Here is a 20,605-nt window from a genome sequence, read left to right as displayed (position 1 = left end):
CAGGTGGATCCAAGAAAACTGAATATGTTCCATGAGCTATGAACTTGTCCTTAATCATGTGCCCTCTAGGCAGATATTTCACACTTGGCAGCTGGAGGTCTCCTTAATAATGGCCAGCCTCAATTATTTATTAAGGGCAAATAAGGAGATGGAAATTTTAGCGAATGCAGGCCAGTTCCTAAACTAATGCAGCAAGGTTTCATGGGAAGGAGGACTGAATGGATCTGTAAATTCCTTTGTAGGTATGAAGTACTGGGCCTGAGACTTGTGGGACAACAAATGGCTTTTGCTGCTTCTGCAGAGAAGATAATCCTACAGGGGTTCTCTTCTGTCTTATTGGGAGCATCCACAGAAATTGTCAGTCAGAGACAGTACTGTGAAGTGAAAACCCTCAACCTTCCCAGCTGGTAAGTGCTCTTTTTTGCAACATTTGAGGTGGGTGTAGTTTGGAAGTTGTGTAAACAGTAAGTTTTGTTTTGGCAGCCAGTCTACAGGCAAAGGAGCAATGGAAGCCTGATTTATGATGGATTTATATACTATGTGTTTCCCACAACACCCTCCCATTCCACTGCAAGAACCAGAAACTCAGCATTGAGATATTTCTAGATCTTTTCTATGTTCCTGAAGACTATCATACTGTTTCCATTTTCTGTCAATCTTTACCTACTTTCTGTTTACTTACTGGGTGAGAAATAGTGTACATCCTGTGGCTACTCTGGATAATCTAGATAAACTGATCAGATAGTGAATATATGCTGAGCATCCCAGCAGGTTGTCAAATACTAAGTTCTGTTTGCCTTTTCTCCAGTGGGAGTATTAGTATGGTGTCTACCGTCTTTTGAGACACCAATTTTCACGAAATTCTTGTAGTAGCTTTGAATTATGACTGAAAATTTGGATAAAAATTAGTCAATGAAAGGGAGGAATGTCTGACAACCTGTGCAGTCATGTCAGATATAGCCTTGCCAAATCAGACTATAAAATTGAGGGGAGGGGAACAGAAAGAGAAAGGGAGAGAATTATTCAAACAATAATGAAAGGAATATTTCTTGCTGAAATGAAAGACTGAAACATTTAATTTAGCTTGACACAAAAGATTCCATTCACCGTGAAATCAAATATTTTGTTCCAAGGCACTTGTGAGAAAATAAAGAAAATGAAAGACTAAAGTCAAAAGCTGACAGAGGAAAAGCCTTACCCTTGCAAAACAAGTTCTTGGAACTATAGCTACAAAGCACTAGAGATCTTTATTGTACTACTTCTATATTTGGAAGGGGGACTGATTCCTATTTTTCACCTTTTTTTTTTTTTTTTGCATTGCTCAACTATCCCCACCTTTAAGGTATCTGAAATCCTACCTCCACTTTTAAAAGACACTTTCAGAGTCACAATAGGTGAATGTGAATGTGCATGTCCGAAAGAGATAAGGTTTATAAACAAACTAAAACACTGTCTGCAAGTATGGAGAGGAAATGAGAATATTTCTACCCACCAAAAAACTGTGCTTGACATCCAGGCTCTCCAGGAATTAATACACATATAACTGGTAGGGAGAGAAATTGATTTGATTTGGTGTGGAATTTAAGGTAATTGCTGACCATCTGAGAATTTGTACCAGCTGCTGAGCATTTACTGACAAGAATTTATCATTTAGGACTACAAACAACATACTTACTCTGATTATTTTTGACACTCTGTTATCAAAAGTTTCTTTGCACTTCTGATCTCAAAACTTAGAAACAATCACCAGAGGCGTTACAGTACTGAGGTGTCATACTGATGTGTCAGTGCTTTTATACAAAGCATCTCAGGCCGGAGGTTACTGAGTTGCTGGTGGCTAGGTTTGAAGAGGTGGGAGGAATGTCCTTTGAATTTCTGCTTTAGCAGCCCTGAATGCTGAAATGCTCCACTCTGACTCCAGGTCTTGTGAGGATCAGGTGAAACTAGCTTTCCTTAAGAAGCTAAAGATAAAGATGAAAAGATTTAACGGCTTGTATTCATTTGCCCATGGGAGGGGGCAAGGAAAGGGCAACTGCAAGTGTCAGCCTGAAACTCCCAGTTGTCCACCATAAAGAATAAGGGAATGATTGCTTCTCTGTACGATTGCAAGAAGGGAGGTCTCCTTAGAAGATTTTACTAAAGGGAGTTTTTGGCACATCACATTAAAGAATGTCCTGGTGAAAGTGGAGCTTGTTTGTAAAAATGTCAATAAGAGTTTTACTGTCATTTATTTAAGAACTTCTGTGATATGTGCCTACTTGGACTGTTTTCCTCTAGAAGGACAAATGACTCAACTCCAAAAATGTGTATCTGAATACTTCTTTACTAAGGAGATGTTCTGTTCTGGACCCAATCTGTTCTTCTTTAGCTTCATAAGATAATTTAAGTCATTACCTGAATATAAGTGAGCTGTGATGCTGTCCAAGTCTGAGTTCTGGATCTTCTTATAACTGGTCCCTGATTGGTTTGATGAAATGATCAGATGATGCTTTTGTGTCTTGCCTTTTATCTATTTCTTTCCTTGTTTAATGATTGTTGTGTTGAAGAACTTCTGGTGATGCTAGCCTTTGGAGGACAGCAAATCCAAAATTTTTTCTGGCTCAGACAACCTGGAACTTAAAACTGTAAGTTTTGAATGCTGAATTCTTTGTAGCCTTGAATGCTACATTTTTCAGTCAGCAGGCTCACTCTGGTTACCTGTGACCACACTAAGTGGCATGCAAGGTGCCCAAATGAACCCTGAATTTGTTATGTCATGCACCCTGAGGATTACAGGTGGGAAAATGTTGTGCTCTGATAAAGCTAATATCTTGCGCTGGTAATTAAGAATATCTGTGCCTGCCACTGATGTTTAGAAAGATTAGAAAAAAAATGCTGTATCTTGCATATAAGATATTTTTGTTCTTTGAAGGTCACACTACTATGTCTGTTACTTCCAGATGATAAATGTCTTGCATTTAGACAGACTGGGTAGGGCAAGTGAAATAAATATGGCCATACTAAAATTTAGAGTGCATATAACCATTGACCCAATTACATGGCATATTTCCCAATTTTTGAGAATTGGTCTTCAGAAAATTGTTTCAATCAAGAATCAAGTCCTCTAGTACTTGTTAGATGCATATTAAAGCTGAGCTGGATTGGACATTCAAGCTGTGTCTTCATGTTTCTTTTTGCATCTTTTCTAATGAGTAAAATGATCTACTCTCCAATAACATGCACAGGGAACTGATGTCTAGGTGCTGTTGTAGCAGACTCTGCAAGCTTTGAGGTATTGGCATAATTTACACGAGGCAGAGCTTTGGGAAAGAAGCAAGTTTCCATTTATACAGGTATAAACTTCTGTATCTAAAGAAATTAAAAAGTCTAGAGAAAACAGAAATACTTATATCTGTCCTCATCAACTCTTACTAGCCCTCTGGTAAATGCTTTCCTGAGAGAACAGTGTCAGTATACTCCTTTAAGCTTCACAATGTGTTTGTAAATGACTAAATCTTGTGCAAATAATTAACATAAGGAAAAAAGGAATTATTCGGTAAATGTAGCATTAAAAAGTGTAAATATTTTCCCTGAAGTGTGAGAGTTCACTTGTCAGAGTTCTGTGAGCTCTCTGTATTGCCAAATTGTGAAACCACTGAAAACTACTGACTGACATAGTGGTTTAACCACAATTTTTCTTCATGATGATTTGAAACAAAATTTTTAATTTCATAAAAAAATAGGAATATTTCTTATGAATAATTTAGCACCAAAATTACTTAAACATGGCATAGAATTTTTGTTCTATGGTGACCTTTTTGCCTTGGATTAATTTCTAAAGGTCTGCAATTTATTCTGTCTGTAGTCTGAAAAATTTAAATTCTGAATGTATCTACAAGAATGATCACAGACCATAAGCAGCAAAGGAGGAATACATTCTCTGGGTTATCTTTTCAGCACTGTGTACACAATATGTCAGAGTCTGAAACTTTCAAATTAATTACTAGTCCTGGTGATGCTGAATGTGTTTTGTTGCCCTTCAAGCTTGCAATTAATATTCAGACAGTTGTGAAGGGAGGATAATTTGGTGATTTTCAGTTTATTCTTCCAGGGAGTAAACAAGAGAAAAGAATACATATTTCTCTTTTACTGCAGCTCAGAATCAGTTGATTAAGTTGTGTCTGCAACTGTACACAATCAATGTCAGTTAGAGTACAACTTTATTAAAGTTTTCTTGAATTTACATAACTTTCAGAACCATTACATGTATAATTTATCATGATGATGCAGTATCGTTGTAGGGTATTTATAAGCTTTGTGCAGTGGGGCAGAATTTCAAACCTGGTCCTTCATTAATTTTTAATTCAATAACTTAGCTAAACTAGGTGAGCACTGATAGCAAGAACACCAAGAGCTTTACCAGTCTTTAAATGAAAATGCTCTCTATGCTCAGTGCCTCTGCAATCCTACGGGACAAGGTTTAATGTGCTTATGAAAGTGTGTTTACCTTCAGCATGCACTAAGTTTTTCTTCCAAATATTTTTTACCAGCCTATGGTTTGAATTTATGGCCAAACAGCTGCAGATTTCAAGAATTTATTGAAAAAAAAAATTAAAAAATCATGGAGGTTTTACTTGGAAAGGGAAGTGGTAAGGGAAACCTAAGGTCTTGTACATGTATGAAAAAATTTCTCATTTCCCATTATCTCATATCCCTTTTCTAGCCATAGCTCAAATAAGGTCTTTTTAAAAGAAAATATTTTCTTCTGCATTTAATCAAATAATGACAAACAAAACCATCAGGAATTATGGATGGTTGGGAAAATATCTTAGATCATAGGAACATAGAATAGAATCATAGAATTGTTGAGGTTGGAAAAGAGCTCTAAGATCATTGAGTCCAGCCATGGAGTTAGCCTAGCACCACCATGTTCATGACCAAGACATGTCCCTAAGTGCCTCATCTTCTAAATTTGTCTTTTAAATACTTGTAGGGAGGGATGATGACTCATCCACTTCCCCGTGTAGCTTGTTTCAATGCTTGAAAACCCTCTTAGTGAAGAAATTTTTCCTAATAGCTGATCTAAACCTTCCTTGGTGCAATTTGAGGACATTTCCTCTTCACCTGTCACTTGTTATCTGGGAGAAGAGACTGACACCCAGCTTGCTACAATCTCCTTTCAGGTAGTTGTAAAGTTGTAGGTGGCCTTAGTGAGGGTGGGAACTCTGCCCTGACTTTCTTTAGCTATTTGAAAATCTGTGTCTAACTTCTCAAAGGCTCTGATTCCTAAAACTGTACTTTCTGTATTGTTTGAGTTGCTTTAGGAGGGTGCTTTTTGTTTTCTGCATGGAGAGGACGATCTGTTTCTAATGGTGCCTCAATATCAATGAGGAAAAAGGGTTAATTATTGACATTCCAGTCATTGAAAACTGTTGATAATAGGAGATAAATAGCTGATCCTACTCTCATTGAAATAATAATAATGTCAATTTCTATTGATTTTTTTTTGTGTTTAAAGAAAGCCTCAAGTGAATGGAAGACCTATTCCTTTCTGTTACAGTCATACTTGGTATTGGTCACTGGAAGCACTCTTTCTGGATTAAGTTGACTTCTTGATCTCTTAAGAATATGTGTGACACATTTACCCTGTAACACTGTTCTCATTTACTAATTGTGGGTGAAGGCAACAACCAATAGGCATAATTTCTCACACAAAATACTCCAACATTATGTAGAATGTTAAATACAAATAATGCTACTCTGTGACTGAAAGAAAATGGGAAGGAAAGAAAGCAGCTTAAATCTCTCTCCTCTCCACCCCCCAACCTCCCTCTTCTATTCCAGAAATAGAAACCATGATGAAAAACGATATTGTGGCTTTGAGACTCTCTTTGGGCTGCAGACAAAAAAGAACAAAGTTAACCTTGTTATATTTTGCCTTCCATAGTCTGAAGAAGGCCACATGGTTGAGATTTCACTTCTCATTTCTATTTCCAGGGCATATTTTCTTATCCTCTTCATAAAAGAATGGATTTTATAGCTATATGTTGATCCAGCAGCTGGTTTGTTTTTTAAATGAAAATGTTATCTATTTATTATTCCAATACAATTTTAAGCAGTTTTACTCAGCATATTTGAATTCAAAATCCTATTAAAGATGCAATATTCCTCTACTACTTTGTCCCCCACTGCGCTGACATTCGGTTTCCCCATTTTGAATAGAAATATAATATTGTATATCTGTTCAGGCTGATGTAATTTCCAGCACTGAATTACCAGTCATTGGACTGCCTGTTCACCTTCCTATCGTGGAAATTTTGTATTCGCACATATTTTCCTCCACATTTACAAAATGAATTATTGGTCTGGCTATCTTGCAATTGCTTCACAGCAGCACTTTCTTTTAAATCCAGAAAACTTATCCTGTTGCTTCCTACCATCTGATGGAAGTAATAAGAATTGCTGAGTTAAGATAAACACCCTCATTTTGTGGTAGAGAGGGGAGGGGGATGAGAAGCAAAATGTTAATTTGTTTTAAAGTTAAAAGTACTGACCCATGCACTGAAGATAAGCATATCTAATTTTAAATCTTCCATATCTATTGTAATGTCTAATTGCATAGTTAAATGAGCTGTAAAAGCAGAAATGCCGCTGTAACCTCTAAACAATTTTACACAGTTCTAGAACATTTGAGATAACAGAAGAAAGCTTAAAGAAGCTTTTCTCCTCTAGTAATGCTAGTACTTCAGAGGACAGTGTTTATTGAACAGGAGAGGCTTTCTGCTTGGGCAGCACTTTCCCGTTATTCTGGACACACTTTAGATTTAAGGAGGCCATTGAATGCATCATGTGGGCTATGAACACTAAAAAGGTCCAAAACCATTAGTGCATGTGCCACTCAGTGCTCAATTCTCATCTCAGATTGATGTAATGCTGGAATAACTTGATTGAATTCAGTAACTTTATTCTAAATTAACATAATTGCTCTCATAATTATTTAGCCTACAGAAGCATCTGGAGCCCCTAACTAGGTCAGGGCACAATTTCACAAGGCTCTCTGCATTACACACGCACATACACGGATTAATATGTCAGAGAGCTTCATATACAGACTGCCTCTCTCTGAATACTTGCTTGGGGCAAAATAAAACAACAGAGAGGTGAATCCACTAGTCTGAGTGTTGGCCTCTGTGACTGACTTCACTGAGAGTCCCACAGACTTTCTGTGCCTCTGCTCTCTTTCTAGAAACTGCTGATGGTAGCTCTTCTCTTATTTTATGAGAATAATTGCATTTAAAATTGTGAAGTGCTCAGGCACCATGGTAATGGGGAGATGCATAAGTGTTGTGGATAGACAAGGTAATCTGCATCCAATTGTTCATGCTTTATAGCCCTTAATGACAGATACTTCAGGGGAGTTGTTTATATCCTGAAGATGAGATGGGCTAGCATATTAGATTTTTTTACTACTGAGGGGTAAAAAGGAAAATACAAAGTAGCTGTAAAATAATAACTTTTCTGCAGACTGTAAAAGACTTCAAGTTTAATAACCTCAATGATTGTTTCTAAGGTTAAATGAAATCACAGTACTGTCTCTACAAAGTGGGAATTACATACACCTCACACAGCACAGCTCACATTTCTTGTAAATGTAAAGAACAAATTTTTGTTTCTACTCAGAAGTTTGAGTCTAATGATGCTTTAGGCAATAATGAAAGTTCTTGAAAAGAACATTATGTATTGTTCCTTAACTGTGCCCTGTGTGAATTGCCATTAATTTGTTGTGCCTAGCAAATGGAAAGTACTAGGACAGGAGCTGAGTGGCAGTTGCATCAAATTAATTTGGGATTCTGAAGTATGTTAATGTTTTTAGGATGACTGGCTTCAGTGAAGCTAGGATAGAATTACAAGACACTTGAAGTTGACCTGATTATACCTTCTTTTTATTTCCCAAACTACCCAGAATGACAGATACTGTCATAGAGAACTTCCCAGGTTTCTATGCTTTCAGGATCTGACAATTTTTGCTAGAAAGGAAAATGAGATATGTGGAGAGAGAATTTATTTATCCCCTTTTTTCAGCAAGACCAGAAAGATTGAGACCAGGTCTTCTGATAACACATCTTAGTACTCCTCCAGCTCTTATGTGACCAGTGACCAGAGTGAATGAGTACATTGTGATCATTCTGATAGCTGGTGGAAGTATGAAATTCTTTATGTGCTTTTTTGTGATACAGAATCCGGACTTAGAACAAGTTCCTTATCTACCTTTTGTAGCAGTACTGTCCCATAAGGGATCTGGGCCCTAACGATTTTACTCCCCAAAGAGACCATTTACCTTTTGGTAAATAAGAATGGAATTTGTGTTCTTCCAAAGTTTCTACTAGTGCCTCTTTATTGAGCAGATATTTAGCTGCATCTTCAGACAGCTCAAGTTAAACTTGGGATAACCCAGTGCTGTACTATAAATGCTGGAATTGCAGGAACATGATTGTGCAGCAAAAGGACTGGCCAAAGTTTTCTGTATCTACATACCTGTGTTTAGATATGCTTTTTAAAGGACAGCCTTAATATTATGTGGACACACCACTTTATTTTATTTTATTTTATTTTTTTAAAATTTCTGTCTTGTCCTGAGTTCAGTAGCAAAACCTTGGAGTGTACATGTGAGGCAAGAATACCAAAGTTTTCTGGATGGTTGCTTGGTTTTGGTTTCCTTTTAACTTCCTATAAAAGACCTGTTTTTCTTACATCTTTATCAGTGCCTTTTCAGTCTGCATTTTAAAGGCTTCAATACTTTCTCAGTAGCATCTTAGAAAGTGTAGTTTAATGGAGATAACTCCTAGGATTCTCTAGCCAGGAGACTTGCATGGTTTGTACATTCTTGCTGCAGTGATGATTGTTTTTTTCTAAAACTTTGTATCATGACCTATGTGTCTGTAACGGGAATTTCATAGAAAAATATGTGACTAATACTTTCCCTTTAATAAAAAGTAATTAATGTCTTCTTGAAATTCTAGTGTCTTTGAGGATATTCTCTTCTGAGTAAACAAAATGCTTTGGCTGAAAATTTCCAAGTATTGAGTTTCAAGGGAAAGATTGTGAGGAATTAATTTTAACAAGCCACGTGGTAAAAAGATTTATGGATTATTTGCTTTGAGAACAATGGAAAGAAATGTGGGACTCTGCTTTTAAATTTATCAGAAATCTAACTATATCATTAAGTTAAAGTGTGAAAATGTCTTAATTGTGATGGTTGCTTGCCACTTGATTTCTCAGATGAGGGAGACTTTTGCAGCTGATCCACTGAAGACCAAAGCATATTACTCTGCCATATAAAGTAAGCAAAAATGTTTTTCCATTGCGTTAAGATGTTTGTGTCACTGGTTTTACTTATGCCACTGTTACTGATGTTCAGTTATTGTAGTTAGCCAGTGCTGGAAAAGATAAAATTAATGCTATTAATTCAGCTACAAGGTTTGTGGATTTGTGAGCAGTTGAGCAACATAACTAGGGGTCACTACCTGGATTAATGATGCTTCATATCTTGGATTGATCATATCTAAATGTTAATCAATTCCAACCAAATGCCTGATGCTGGTTCTTTAATTTGTTTTTTTTCAATTTATTTGTCAGTAGTATGGAATCAAACAAAGATATTAAGCTTCCAAGTCAATTAAACTGCAGTTGCTACCATAATTAGCAGCTCCTTCTTCTTATGACAGATGTACTTAGAAATATCTATTCTTGTTTTTACACAAATATGGCAATTTGCTCTTGATCAATTGAAGTAACTCTGCATTTCGTTTGTATTTTTACTAACAGCACCCCAAGAGTTCAGCTATCTTATGTGATGGGCAAAGAACTGGGATGAGCGACTTAGAGGACATAGTTTAAATACTGATATAGAAGAATTTTGAGATCAAACCAAAGGATGGCAATGTCAACTAAAGGTGGCATTCAGGTCAATAGAAAGATATACTCAAATAAATTCTCACTAAAAGTTCTTTCTCTGTACTTACTAAAACAACTTCTTTTCTGATATTGAATGAGAATTATTACAGACCAAGTACTCCTTTTTTGTGTGATGCTTATTGGACGAGGAAGATTGATTTGCCTTTCTCAATGTCTTACATGAAAATGATTTTTTTTTCTAATCTCTTTTCTGGCATTAACATTTTGTCTTGGTGGAAGCATTTAACTCCTAGATGCCTTGATCATAGCTTTCAAAAAAGATATAAATGTTTTTGGAGACAGAAAATTTCCATCTGAAATATGAGAGTTTACAGGGTGACCATATCATGCCCTGTCATTGTGGCATGAGCTATATAAGTGGTTTTCATGCTCCTGATTATATTCCAGCTGGTGTCACTGACACACAGTGTCCTCATAACATGTATACATATGAGTAAGACTAAAGGATATAGTAACAGGGTTGAGATAGACATTTCCAGAAAAGCACTGCTTTCCCCTTTTCTTTATGTGAATGCAACAGCATCTCTTTCTGTTCTCTGGAGTTCACTAAATCTCTTTATTCCTATGCAAAATTGTATGAGCAGGGATGAGCAATGCTGTCAGATAAAGATTTTATATCTGAGTCATATAAGTCAGAGATGGAGAAGCCCTACCTCATGCTGTAGGTCTTTTTCCTGTTCTGGATAATTTCTGTCTAAATATATTTTTCTCTCATTGCTTTGAGAGCATCTGCACCATAACAGTATACAAACACACAAGCTGGATTATGATAGAGAGTTAATATTTTATCATAGAGAGCTCTGGGTGCCTATGACAGCAGTGTGAGAAGCTCATTTAAGAAGCCTGTGAGTGTTTTGCTGATAGGATTGTACTCATGATACCTGCTTCTTGCACAAAGTAAGATTTTTCTTCTGGTTGTTTGGATGAAGGTGCTTGCTTTTATTACCTATTTGTAATTGAGATTTGACTCTCCTAGGAAGAACATCTTCTTTAGCATAAAAGAGATTGCTGAAAGGAAAGAGAGTCTATAATTTTTCTGCACTTTTGTTTAGCTTCTGTGGTTCTAATGAGCTACTAGAATGAAGTTGTAATGACAGTAGCCATACAATATGTTGGCTTTGGTCCTGGAATATCTAGTTGCAGTTACCCAAAGCTACTAGTGAAGGCAATGTACTTATTATCAAAAATAGATTTTTGTCAGTAGACTCAGTACCAAAAATTACAAGTTTTTCTTAGTAGTTATTCAAACACTTCAAATTTCTTGTCCTCTATCTTCATTGTATTTTAACTACAATTTCTACAAACCTAACTGCAAGAAGAAATTGTACAGAGATGGTCCTAGACAAGAGAGAGGAAGGGGTTTTTGTTTGTTTGTTTGTTTTTGCTTGTTTTTTATTTTTTTTTGCTGTTGTTTTTGTTTGGTTGGGTTTTTTTTCAAGGGGAAGTGGTGGCAGAGGCAGGTTTTGTGCTATTTATTTTCATGCTTAGTTCAGCCTCCCCTGATGCTATGTTTTTAACTTCAGCTTCCTCTTCATTAAATAAAAGGTTTTACCTTGCCATCTGAGTACCACTCTAGGGTCTTTCCCCAGGCCTCCCCTCCCCTACCCACCAAAAAAAGAGAAAGCAGTGTAAAAAGATAATCTCTGGATTTGGAGATGTTGTGCTATTTTTTCCCCCACCATGATTTCAGAAAATTTATTAAAATAATTTGCAAAAGGCAAATCATAGCATTTTTCTGACTCTAAGAATAATATTGAGTGGATTTTGTGCTTATTATTCTAGCATTTCAACTTCTAAGGCATACTTCTCATTATCATACTAGGGCAAGTTACAGAGTTCAGTGACCAGAAGCATCAAGAAGTAATTAAAAAAAAATCTCAAATGATGTCTAATTAAAAACTGTTCCAGGCAGAATGAATTAAACAGCCTTAAAGTTGCTTACTGCATCCATCTTCCTGATGTCTGAAGGAGCTGAGTTGCAGAGGTGAATCATATAATGGTAAAAAGCCCTTGCAGTAGGTAAATTCAGAAATGGAGTAGACAATAAACTGAAATTACAGAATAATCAGGCTGGTAAATTACATCATCAAATTTCTTGACTTGGCAAGAAACATTAAAAAAAAAAAGTTTTATTGGCTACCAAAGCCAGAGTCATGAGAGCTGTAGATTTTTGTGGCAGACGAGGTGGTGTAATGACATCAATCAGATCCTTGGGTAGAAGCCAATACAAGGTTTAAAGAGGAGGGCTAATACACTGATATGCCAGCTTAGTTTGATATCTGATCAAGCCATGTTGTCAAATGGCACCCTAATATGATTTCCAGTCTGCTGTAAATCTGTTGAACTCTCTTCCTTTCATCCCACTTAACTTCCCTATTCTTTCTTGCTCCTTCCCCATTCCCAGGGTTAGTCTCAGTGTGTCTGTTAACTATATCTGCATTATGAAGGGCTAGCATTCCAAATTCTCCTCCAATCCTACAGCAGCATTTTGTGCCTGTAAAAACTACTGACAGCTATGGGTAGAAACCCAGTTCAGAGTCACAAAGCTAAAATCTCCACTGCAGAATTTAGTGACAATGACAAAAAAGAATCAAACCCAGCTGGCTTGGCCAAATTGATGCCCACTAAGTTAATAGTTTAAAGAAGGAATGGCTGTGCTGTCTGCAGAGTTTGGTAAGCACTGGTACATAACAATACTAGTGTTTATATCTGCATAGATTATGTATTTGCAAAGAAGAGTATCTGATACTCACAATTTTCTGTTCTTCAGAAAAGAATAGTTAATTATTAATAAATTATTAAAATAGTAACTCACTATCCTGAAATGTATGGACAAGTTACACATTACAGTTACTGAACATAATGCATCTCCTAAACACTATTAATTTGTTAGTTATTATATAGGTACAATCAATAAAAATTGATTTAACTCTGAATAGTTAGAAAATAATAATAAAATATATTTTATTGTTTGAATGACTCACTACAAAAAAATAATTCTACTGGTAAGTCCAAGAATGTTCACCTATGACTTGATACAATGCAGAATATGAATTGTATTATAATTTTAAAATTTTATTTTATCATTAGTGAGCACTTTTAGGATGATGCTGTTTACCTAATTGCTGTAGCAAGTGCCCTGTTACTTAAACACTATGGCTGAGAGCATTATGCAGACTTCAGGAGCCTGGGGACAAAAAGTAAGTCTAGCAGCAGAGCCCATTGCACTGAAGACATATAAATTAAAAAGATTAGAACTGACTGCTCTGGGCAGTGTAGAGTAATGATTTTTAGGCCAACACAAGATTCCAGATGCTCCAGGAAAATCCCATGATGAGCAATGTCAACTGATGTCAAATGCTACTGAAAGATCTAAGATAATAAATGTAGCAATGCCAGTTGGTATTGAAAGCAGGTGGTTAGCCATGTTCCACAGGGCAATCTCCATGCTGTGAAACATCCTAAAATCTGAAGGAGATATTTGCTTGGGAAACCCAAACCCACAATCAAAGTATTATTCTTCTCTAATCGTCCCTAAAATTGAAAAAAAGAATAAATTCTAGTATTAAAGGAAAAAGTAATTGACCTTAAATGTAAATATTAAACTTAGCACTGTACAAAGATATATTAAATTATAAACCAACACTGTATACATAGCAAGCTTTCATGACATAAAAATCTGTCCTCTAGGAATAATCGTTATATGCCCTAGTGAGCACATCAGGTTTGTTGATTTTTTGGAGGAAAAAATATCATTAAAAAGGTGTTAAAGAATATGTGACTAAGGAGAACTGGCTGTAAAACAGGTGCAGACAGTAGCATTTAAGAAGACTGAAGTTTAAATTAGAATTTCAAGTTATGTTGTATCCATTGTATGAAGTGACAGAAACATGTCTGAAGGAGCTTGAATAGATTCAACACAGGTCTACTGTTTATTTTGATTAACAAAAAAAGGAAATGCAGATTAGATGCCAACCCTCATTAATAACCTTTGCATAGTGGAAACCAGGCAGATAAAGATAACTTTGAAAGATTGTGCTTATCGTGTATGATCAAAGTACAGATAAAAAATATCTAAGCAATAGTCAACCAAAACACAATTTTTGGTGTAGAGTGAACCGGTGCAATAGATTTGGGAAAAAAAGGCAGAATCTAACAGTTTTGCTTTAGAGACACAAGGCAAAATGGGGTGATAGGATTTGATTTGCTCTTGAGGAGGATATATCAGGATTCCATTACAGTCTGGTGTTTTGGTTTTTCTTTTTAATTGGCAGGGGATTTGTTACTGTAGCTTTGAGGTTATTTGTTATGGTGCAACTACACATTAAGGAGCAGAGAATATTTTTTTTCTTATTCATTTTAAGTGACTTACTAGGTATAAGACAACTGAACTGTGGGCATGGTGTGCAGGAATGGCTGGTGCAGGCATAGCAAGTCTTGCTAGAATATGGTCAGACCTTGAAGACTGATGGTGCAGCTAACCAGTTAGACCACTGCATTTTACCTTTTTACAGAGATCCAGCCATTATATTCTTTACACACATTGTTCAGTGGGAAACTAACTGTTAATAAAATTCTGTAGAAAACTTTTATGACTCTTAGTCTTTGGCCCTGGGTCATATCTAATGAGCATGAAAAACAGTTTCTCCTATACCCTCTAATATTTTTCCTACATAATTCTTAAAATTCTTTTTGTATAAAGAGCAGCCAGATAATCTGAATGCCCAAAGTATTTTCAGTGGATGCAAAAAAACCAAAATAAAAAATCTTGTCTCACCCTGACAATCTGAATCAATCTGTGGGTGAGTTTGCTTACCCTACTAAGGATCTGGCTTCTTTAAGAAGGTTCTATAAACTAATCTTCTACATTTTTAGATTGGTTATATTTTGGTTATCTCTCAAATACCACTTTATTAGACAGTTTTGCCTAATTACTTTTCTGTAATCAGGAACTGCTGGCTAAGAAAAAAGAATTGTCATATCTTGAGATATGGTATCCAGGGAGGTCCATATCATTCTTATAGGATTATATTAAGAGTGGATTAATTGAATGAGTCCCTATTCTTATTACAATCTCTCCTTATTAGAATGGATTAATTTATCACATTTTCTCTCCTCTTCACAGTCTTTGACATAAGAATGAATTATCACACTTTTCATTGGTGTTTTTCCAACTGGGGGATGGCTCCCTTGCTTTTCAGCCTGTTCAGAAAAGAGAAGAACATAAGTAAGTTGCTGTAATGAACTTGTATGTTGGAAGATGGAGGAATAGGGGGGGTTCTGTTTTACAAAGGATTGCAGTGAGAACTCTGTGCTCCAGAAGACTCGGAATACCTGACAGACTTCTGTCAGTGGAATTCAAGAAAAGATGAAGAGAGGAATGTAATTGAACACAGCCTCTCTGTCTGTAGACCATTGTTACTGTGCTTTGCAGTCATATCCTTAATTTTGGTTTAAGGAGAATAGTTGAGACATGAGGAACCTCTGTTGTCTGCTGACTGCTGTCTTTCAAACTCTTCATACCTACAGCAGCATATTTCCTTGGATCAGCCAGCTTTCAAGTCCATGCACATTATAGCAAGTGTGCTATGCTAAGGTGTCTACTCATGCAGTCATTTTTTGATATTGCAAAACTTAATTTTCCTTCTGAAATGAAGATGCCATGGTGGAAGAGCACCTTGCACATAAAGTATATTTTTTCTGTATCTTAAAGTGCATATCAAGTATGACCTTAATAGAGCCAGCTCTGGTGTATTTTTAGGGAAAAACACTGAGCTTTGTCATAGAATCCCAGCATCATTAAAGTTGGAAAAATGTCTCTAAGATCATTTAGTCCAGCCATTGACCTAACATTGCCAGGTCTACCACTTAAACCATGTCCCTAGGCACCATATCTACAGTTTTTGAACACTTCTAGGGATGGTGATTCCACCACTTCCCTGGGCAGCCTATGCCAATCACTGACAAACCTTTCAGTAAAGAATTTTTTCCTGATATCTAATCTAAACTTCCCATAGCACAATTTGAGGATGATTCCTCTTGTCATATTGCTTGTTACCTGGGAGAAGAGACTGACCTCCACCTGTTCACAACCTCTTTTCAGGTATCTGTAGAGGGTGATGAAGTCTCTACTTGTCCTTCTCTTCTCCAGGCTAAAAACCTCAGCTGGTCCTCGTAGGGCTTCTGCTCCAGACCCTTCACCAGGTTTGTTGCCCTTCTCTGGACACATGCCAGCACCTATCTTGTCATGAGGGGCTGAAAACTGGGCACAGGGCAAGAGGTGCAGCCTCATCAGTGCTGTGTACAGGAGGATGATCCTGGTCCTGCTGGCCACCCTATTGCTGACAGTGGCCAGGATGTCATTGGCTTTCTTGGCCACCTGGGCACGCACTGGCTCATGTTCAGCAGGCTGTCACCCAGCACCCCCATGTCCTTTTCTGCTAGGCAGCTTTCCTGCCAGTCTTCCCCAGTCTGTAGCATTCCATGCTGTTGTTGTGACCCAAGAGCAAGACAGGGCATTTACCATATAGAACCTCATACCCTTGGCCACAACCCATTAATTCAGCCTGTCCAGACACATCTGCAGAGCCTTCCTACCCTCCAACAGTTCAACAGTCCTGCCCAAATTGTCATCTCCTTGCTGAGTGTGCTCCCAATCTCCTTATCTAGATCCTTGATAGAGATATTAAGCAGAACTGGTCACAACACTGGGGAATGCCACTTGTGGCTGACCAGCAACTAATTTAATTCCATTCACCATCCAGCCAGATTTTAACCTAATGAACACTGCACCCATCCAACCCATGAGCAGACAATTTCTTCAGGAGAATGATGCAGGAGACAGTGTCAAAGGCTTTACTAAAATCCAGGGAGACAATATCCACAGCCTTTCCCTCACCCATTGAGCAAGTCACCCTCTCATGGAAGGAGATGAGGTTGGTGAAGCCGGACCTGCCTTTCACAAACCCATGCTGGCTAGGCTGTGCTGCACATGCTGTGTGATGGCACTCAGGATGTCTACTCCATGACCTTCCCTGGCTCCAAGGTCACCCTGACAGGCCTGTGGTTCCCAGGAGGTGCCTCAGTACTGCACTTTTAAGTCTTACTACTACTTACTGGGACCAGGAAGAGCAAAGGTACAGCTACATCTGACTACTTTCTTTAACACAAATGCTTCTATGCATTGTGGTTTGATACTGAAGAATCAGGGCAAGCAGACTCCCTCCCAGAAGGGCTAAACAGCTTAAAGTTTATAAACAGAGGTTCAGAATTTGTTCTGTGACCCCACAGAAACCCTTTAGAGTACGGGTTTTAGAGCACAACACATATGCTTTTAAGCCTGTGCTCTGAGATGCATATAGCTACAACTATTAAGGTAAGCTGCACAGCCTAGAAGCATGAAGAAAATGGTACCACCACCCTGTTTTATAATATTAATATGTAAATAGCATTTGATTTTATGTGTTTTTTTTTCTCTCCAAGGTGAACTAGGATGGAGATAATAGTTTTCTTGAGTGGCTCAATCACTGCAACTCCAGCAGAATGAGTGTAGTCTGGGCACTGCCAAGGCACTAATGACTCTCTAAGATGTAGGTCTGGATTCCATATTCCAGTTTGGGCATGCAGGGATTTCTACTCCAAAATGGCTTGCATGGGTAATTTTCTGTGCTCTTTCCTCTTACATTGGTCAGTGTATTTTATGTGCTTCAGAGGTGGTAAGCCACATCTCAAGCACAGCCATGCACAGTTCTATATATTATATTTCGTTTGTATACAAAGTGGTAGAGGAAGAATAATTTCCTTCTTTCAGCTAGTTATTAGTGTGTACTATAAACATGAGGAGTAGTGATCTTTTTAATTTATTTATTCTTACCAAGCTATTTCTTTAGTAATATCTTATAGGGCTGAGGCAGTTATGGCAATTATATGGTGCATAAAATCTATTCTCCTTTATACATATGAAATTTACTTAGTTTTAATTTCATAGAGCATCTTTCTATGCTTGTATTATAAAGTCATATGAATAAAAATACTCTTCAGAATAAAATTACAGGCATACTGTAGACATAGTCTAAGTTTACTGCCTTCCATACAAACAAAAAAAAAAAGGTAATTTTTCAAATGACTTTTAAGGAAATCTTCCAGATGTTTTCTTCTCTTTTTCAGCTGTTAAAAATTATCTTCTTTTTGTTACATTTTCTCACTCAATTTTAACTCTATTCTCTTCAGTGAGATGGCAGTCAAAGGAGGTGATTATCCTGCTCTGCTCTGCACTGGAGTGGCCTCACTTTGAGCCCTGTGTGCAGTTTTTTGGCACCACAAGAGAAAAAAGACATTAAGCAATCAGGGAGAATCCAAAGGGAGGCCACAGGGATGGGGAAGGGCCTTGAGGGGAAGCTGTATGAGGAGAGGCTGAGGTCACTTGGTCTGTTCAGCCTGGAGAAGAGAAAATTGAGGGGAGACCTCACTGCAGCTACAACTTTGTGCATGGAGGGGCAGGCACAGATCTCCTCACTCATGACAGGACTCAGAGAAATGCCATGAAGCTGAGTCTGGGGAAGGTTAGGTTGGATGTTAGGACACCCAGAGGGTGGCTGGGCACCTGAACAGGCAACCAAGGGAAGGGGTCACAGCAACCCTCACATACTTCAAGTGGTGTTTGGACAGTACTCTCAGGCACATGGTGTGATTCTTGGGGTGTTCTGCACAGGGCCAGGAGCTGGACTCAGGGATCCTGATGGGTCTCTTCTGATTCAGCATATTCTATGACAATATGAATTAGCTTTGCATAATATTGTCCTCCTGACAACACAATCCTGGATGCTTGACTGATGATGATCTCCCTACTAGCCTGGTGTCTAGGAGCTCACTAGGCCCTACCTAAATTCCTTAATGACTTCTTCAACTTCTTTTTGTAATGTTTAGAGTGGGAGAGGAAAGCTTAGAAACCAGCCATTACAGCTAAGTATATTGACTGCTTAATTATGTTCACACATTAAATGGCTGATATGAATTATGGTTCTGGTGCCCTAAAAATGTTCATTATTTCCTGTTAAGGGCTTTCAAGTGATATAATTTCCGGATCTTGGCCCAGAAGTTTGGAGCTGTAGATGCAACGGCTGTGCCTCCAATGACACTTCACTAATTGTTTTGGCATGTGACATTAATTACATTCTGTTCAGGAATTCTCTTCTCCTGATTGAAGTGGGCTTTGTGTGTGTGGTGTGAGTGTGTTGTTACATGCCCTGTCTGGCAGAACAATATGGGCTCTTTACTGTGTGCCCTTTTAACTCGAATTGTTTCTCTGAGATGAAGAGGAGCAGTTTTGTGTTAACCGAGGACCTGCAGAAGCATACAGGGTTTATTTTTACTGTTTAATTTTTCTTTTGTGGAGAAAGAAAAATATGAATCTCTTGTGGTATGGAGATACAATTAGGTGGAAACAAGAATGGTTAATTTCCATTCTTTCTCTTTCTTTGTCCATTTTAGAAATAAAGACATTGAAGCTTGAGACTCTATGGACCAATCCTTTTTCAACCACTGTTCTAGTTGTCTCAACTTGTCTGATCAAATCAGGCAATCAGACATAAAATCTGATTTTTCCTTGTTGTTAAAGTTAATGGATAAGTTTCCATTAGAAAAAAATCCAAAAAACATATGTATTTTAATGTCTTTATTAAACATACAGTTTAATACACAGGTAATTTCTTTCTTTTGCTTTTTAGAGTTCCTAAGAATATCTTTTTCCATAGGTATTGGAATTAAATACCAATATACATCTCCTACCAATTTTATTTATGCAATTTGGAAGCAAATTTGTTGCTGTAGAGATATTTTCCTTGGAGTTATTACTGCAATGAGGAACAAAGGTGAAAAAGTAACTTATAGGTCCCTTGAAAAACACTTGATATAGTGATTGATTCTAGAAAAACATCCAGTATTTGTTTTTCAGAACTAGGAACTGTTCCATCAGTGTCAACAGTTTCACTTGGAAGCCTATCTTTCAGCAAGATCCCAGGATCTGTCAAAAGTATCTGTATATAAATGACAAATAATTTCAGTTTGCCAGCTGTTCAGAAACTGTCTGACCAAGCAGACAAAATTAACACTCCTGCTGCAGACTAATGCTTAGCTGAGGTTATGGACCCTGAGGAAGATGAGGAACCTCTCTCTCCTGTGATTTGAACTCTCTGCTTTTTACCATTATTCTATGGTTTTGATCTTTTTAGTTGAAACAAATAACACTATGCTGTTTGCATCTATTGACCTTAATCTACAAATCAAGCTACTATTAGCAGACATCTGCATGATGGTGTGCCAATTAAAATTAGGAGAGTAAATTCCAGTTTGCACACAAACAGCAATTTGCATAGCTCTTCAAAGACAGGAACTCAGATGTTTTAAGAACTCAGTGCCATTAAGCCTTGAGGCAATTGGGAAAGGATCATAAAGGGTTGAAAGGCAATAGCAGATTTAACTTTATTTCTCTGTAGTAAACGTAGATGCTGCAACTTTAGCTATATACCAGATACCTGTGATTTCTCCAAAATTAGCCAACTATTGATATGACTATTTTGCTTCCAGCTATGGTGTTCAGAGAACTGAGATGTATGCGATGGTTATGGCAATTGGAAAGCAGACAAAAATGAGA

The 20,605-nt window shown here is 37.4% G+C and overlaps 1 long non-coding RNA gene across 2 annotated transcripts in view; it reads left to right on the top strand.

Moving 5' to 3' along the window:
- Window positions 1-20,605, top strand: part of LOC143693981 (uncharacterized) — a 219,823-nt gene that overhangs the window by 35,204 nt on the left and 164,014 nt on the right. For both annotated transcript variants that reach the window (XR_013182143.1, XR_013182144.1), the window contains one exon: window positions 243-407. This is a non-coding gene — a long non-coding RNA (uncharacterized LOC143693981). The remainder of the gene's footprint in view (window positions 1-242; window positions 408-20,605) is intronic.

Source organism: Agelaius phoeniceus, chromosome 4 (assembly GCF_051311805.1).
Source record: "Agelaius phoeniceus isolate bAgePho1 chromosome 4, bAgePho1.hap1, whole genome shotgun sequence".
Lineage (NCBI taxonomy): Eukaryota > Metazoa > Chordata > Aves > Passeriformes > Icteridae > Agelaius > Agelaius phoeniceus.
Note: the sequence above shows the minus strand (reverse complement) of the source record. Positions and strands in the feature narration are given on the sequence as shown.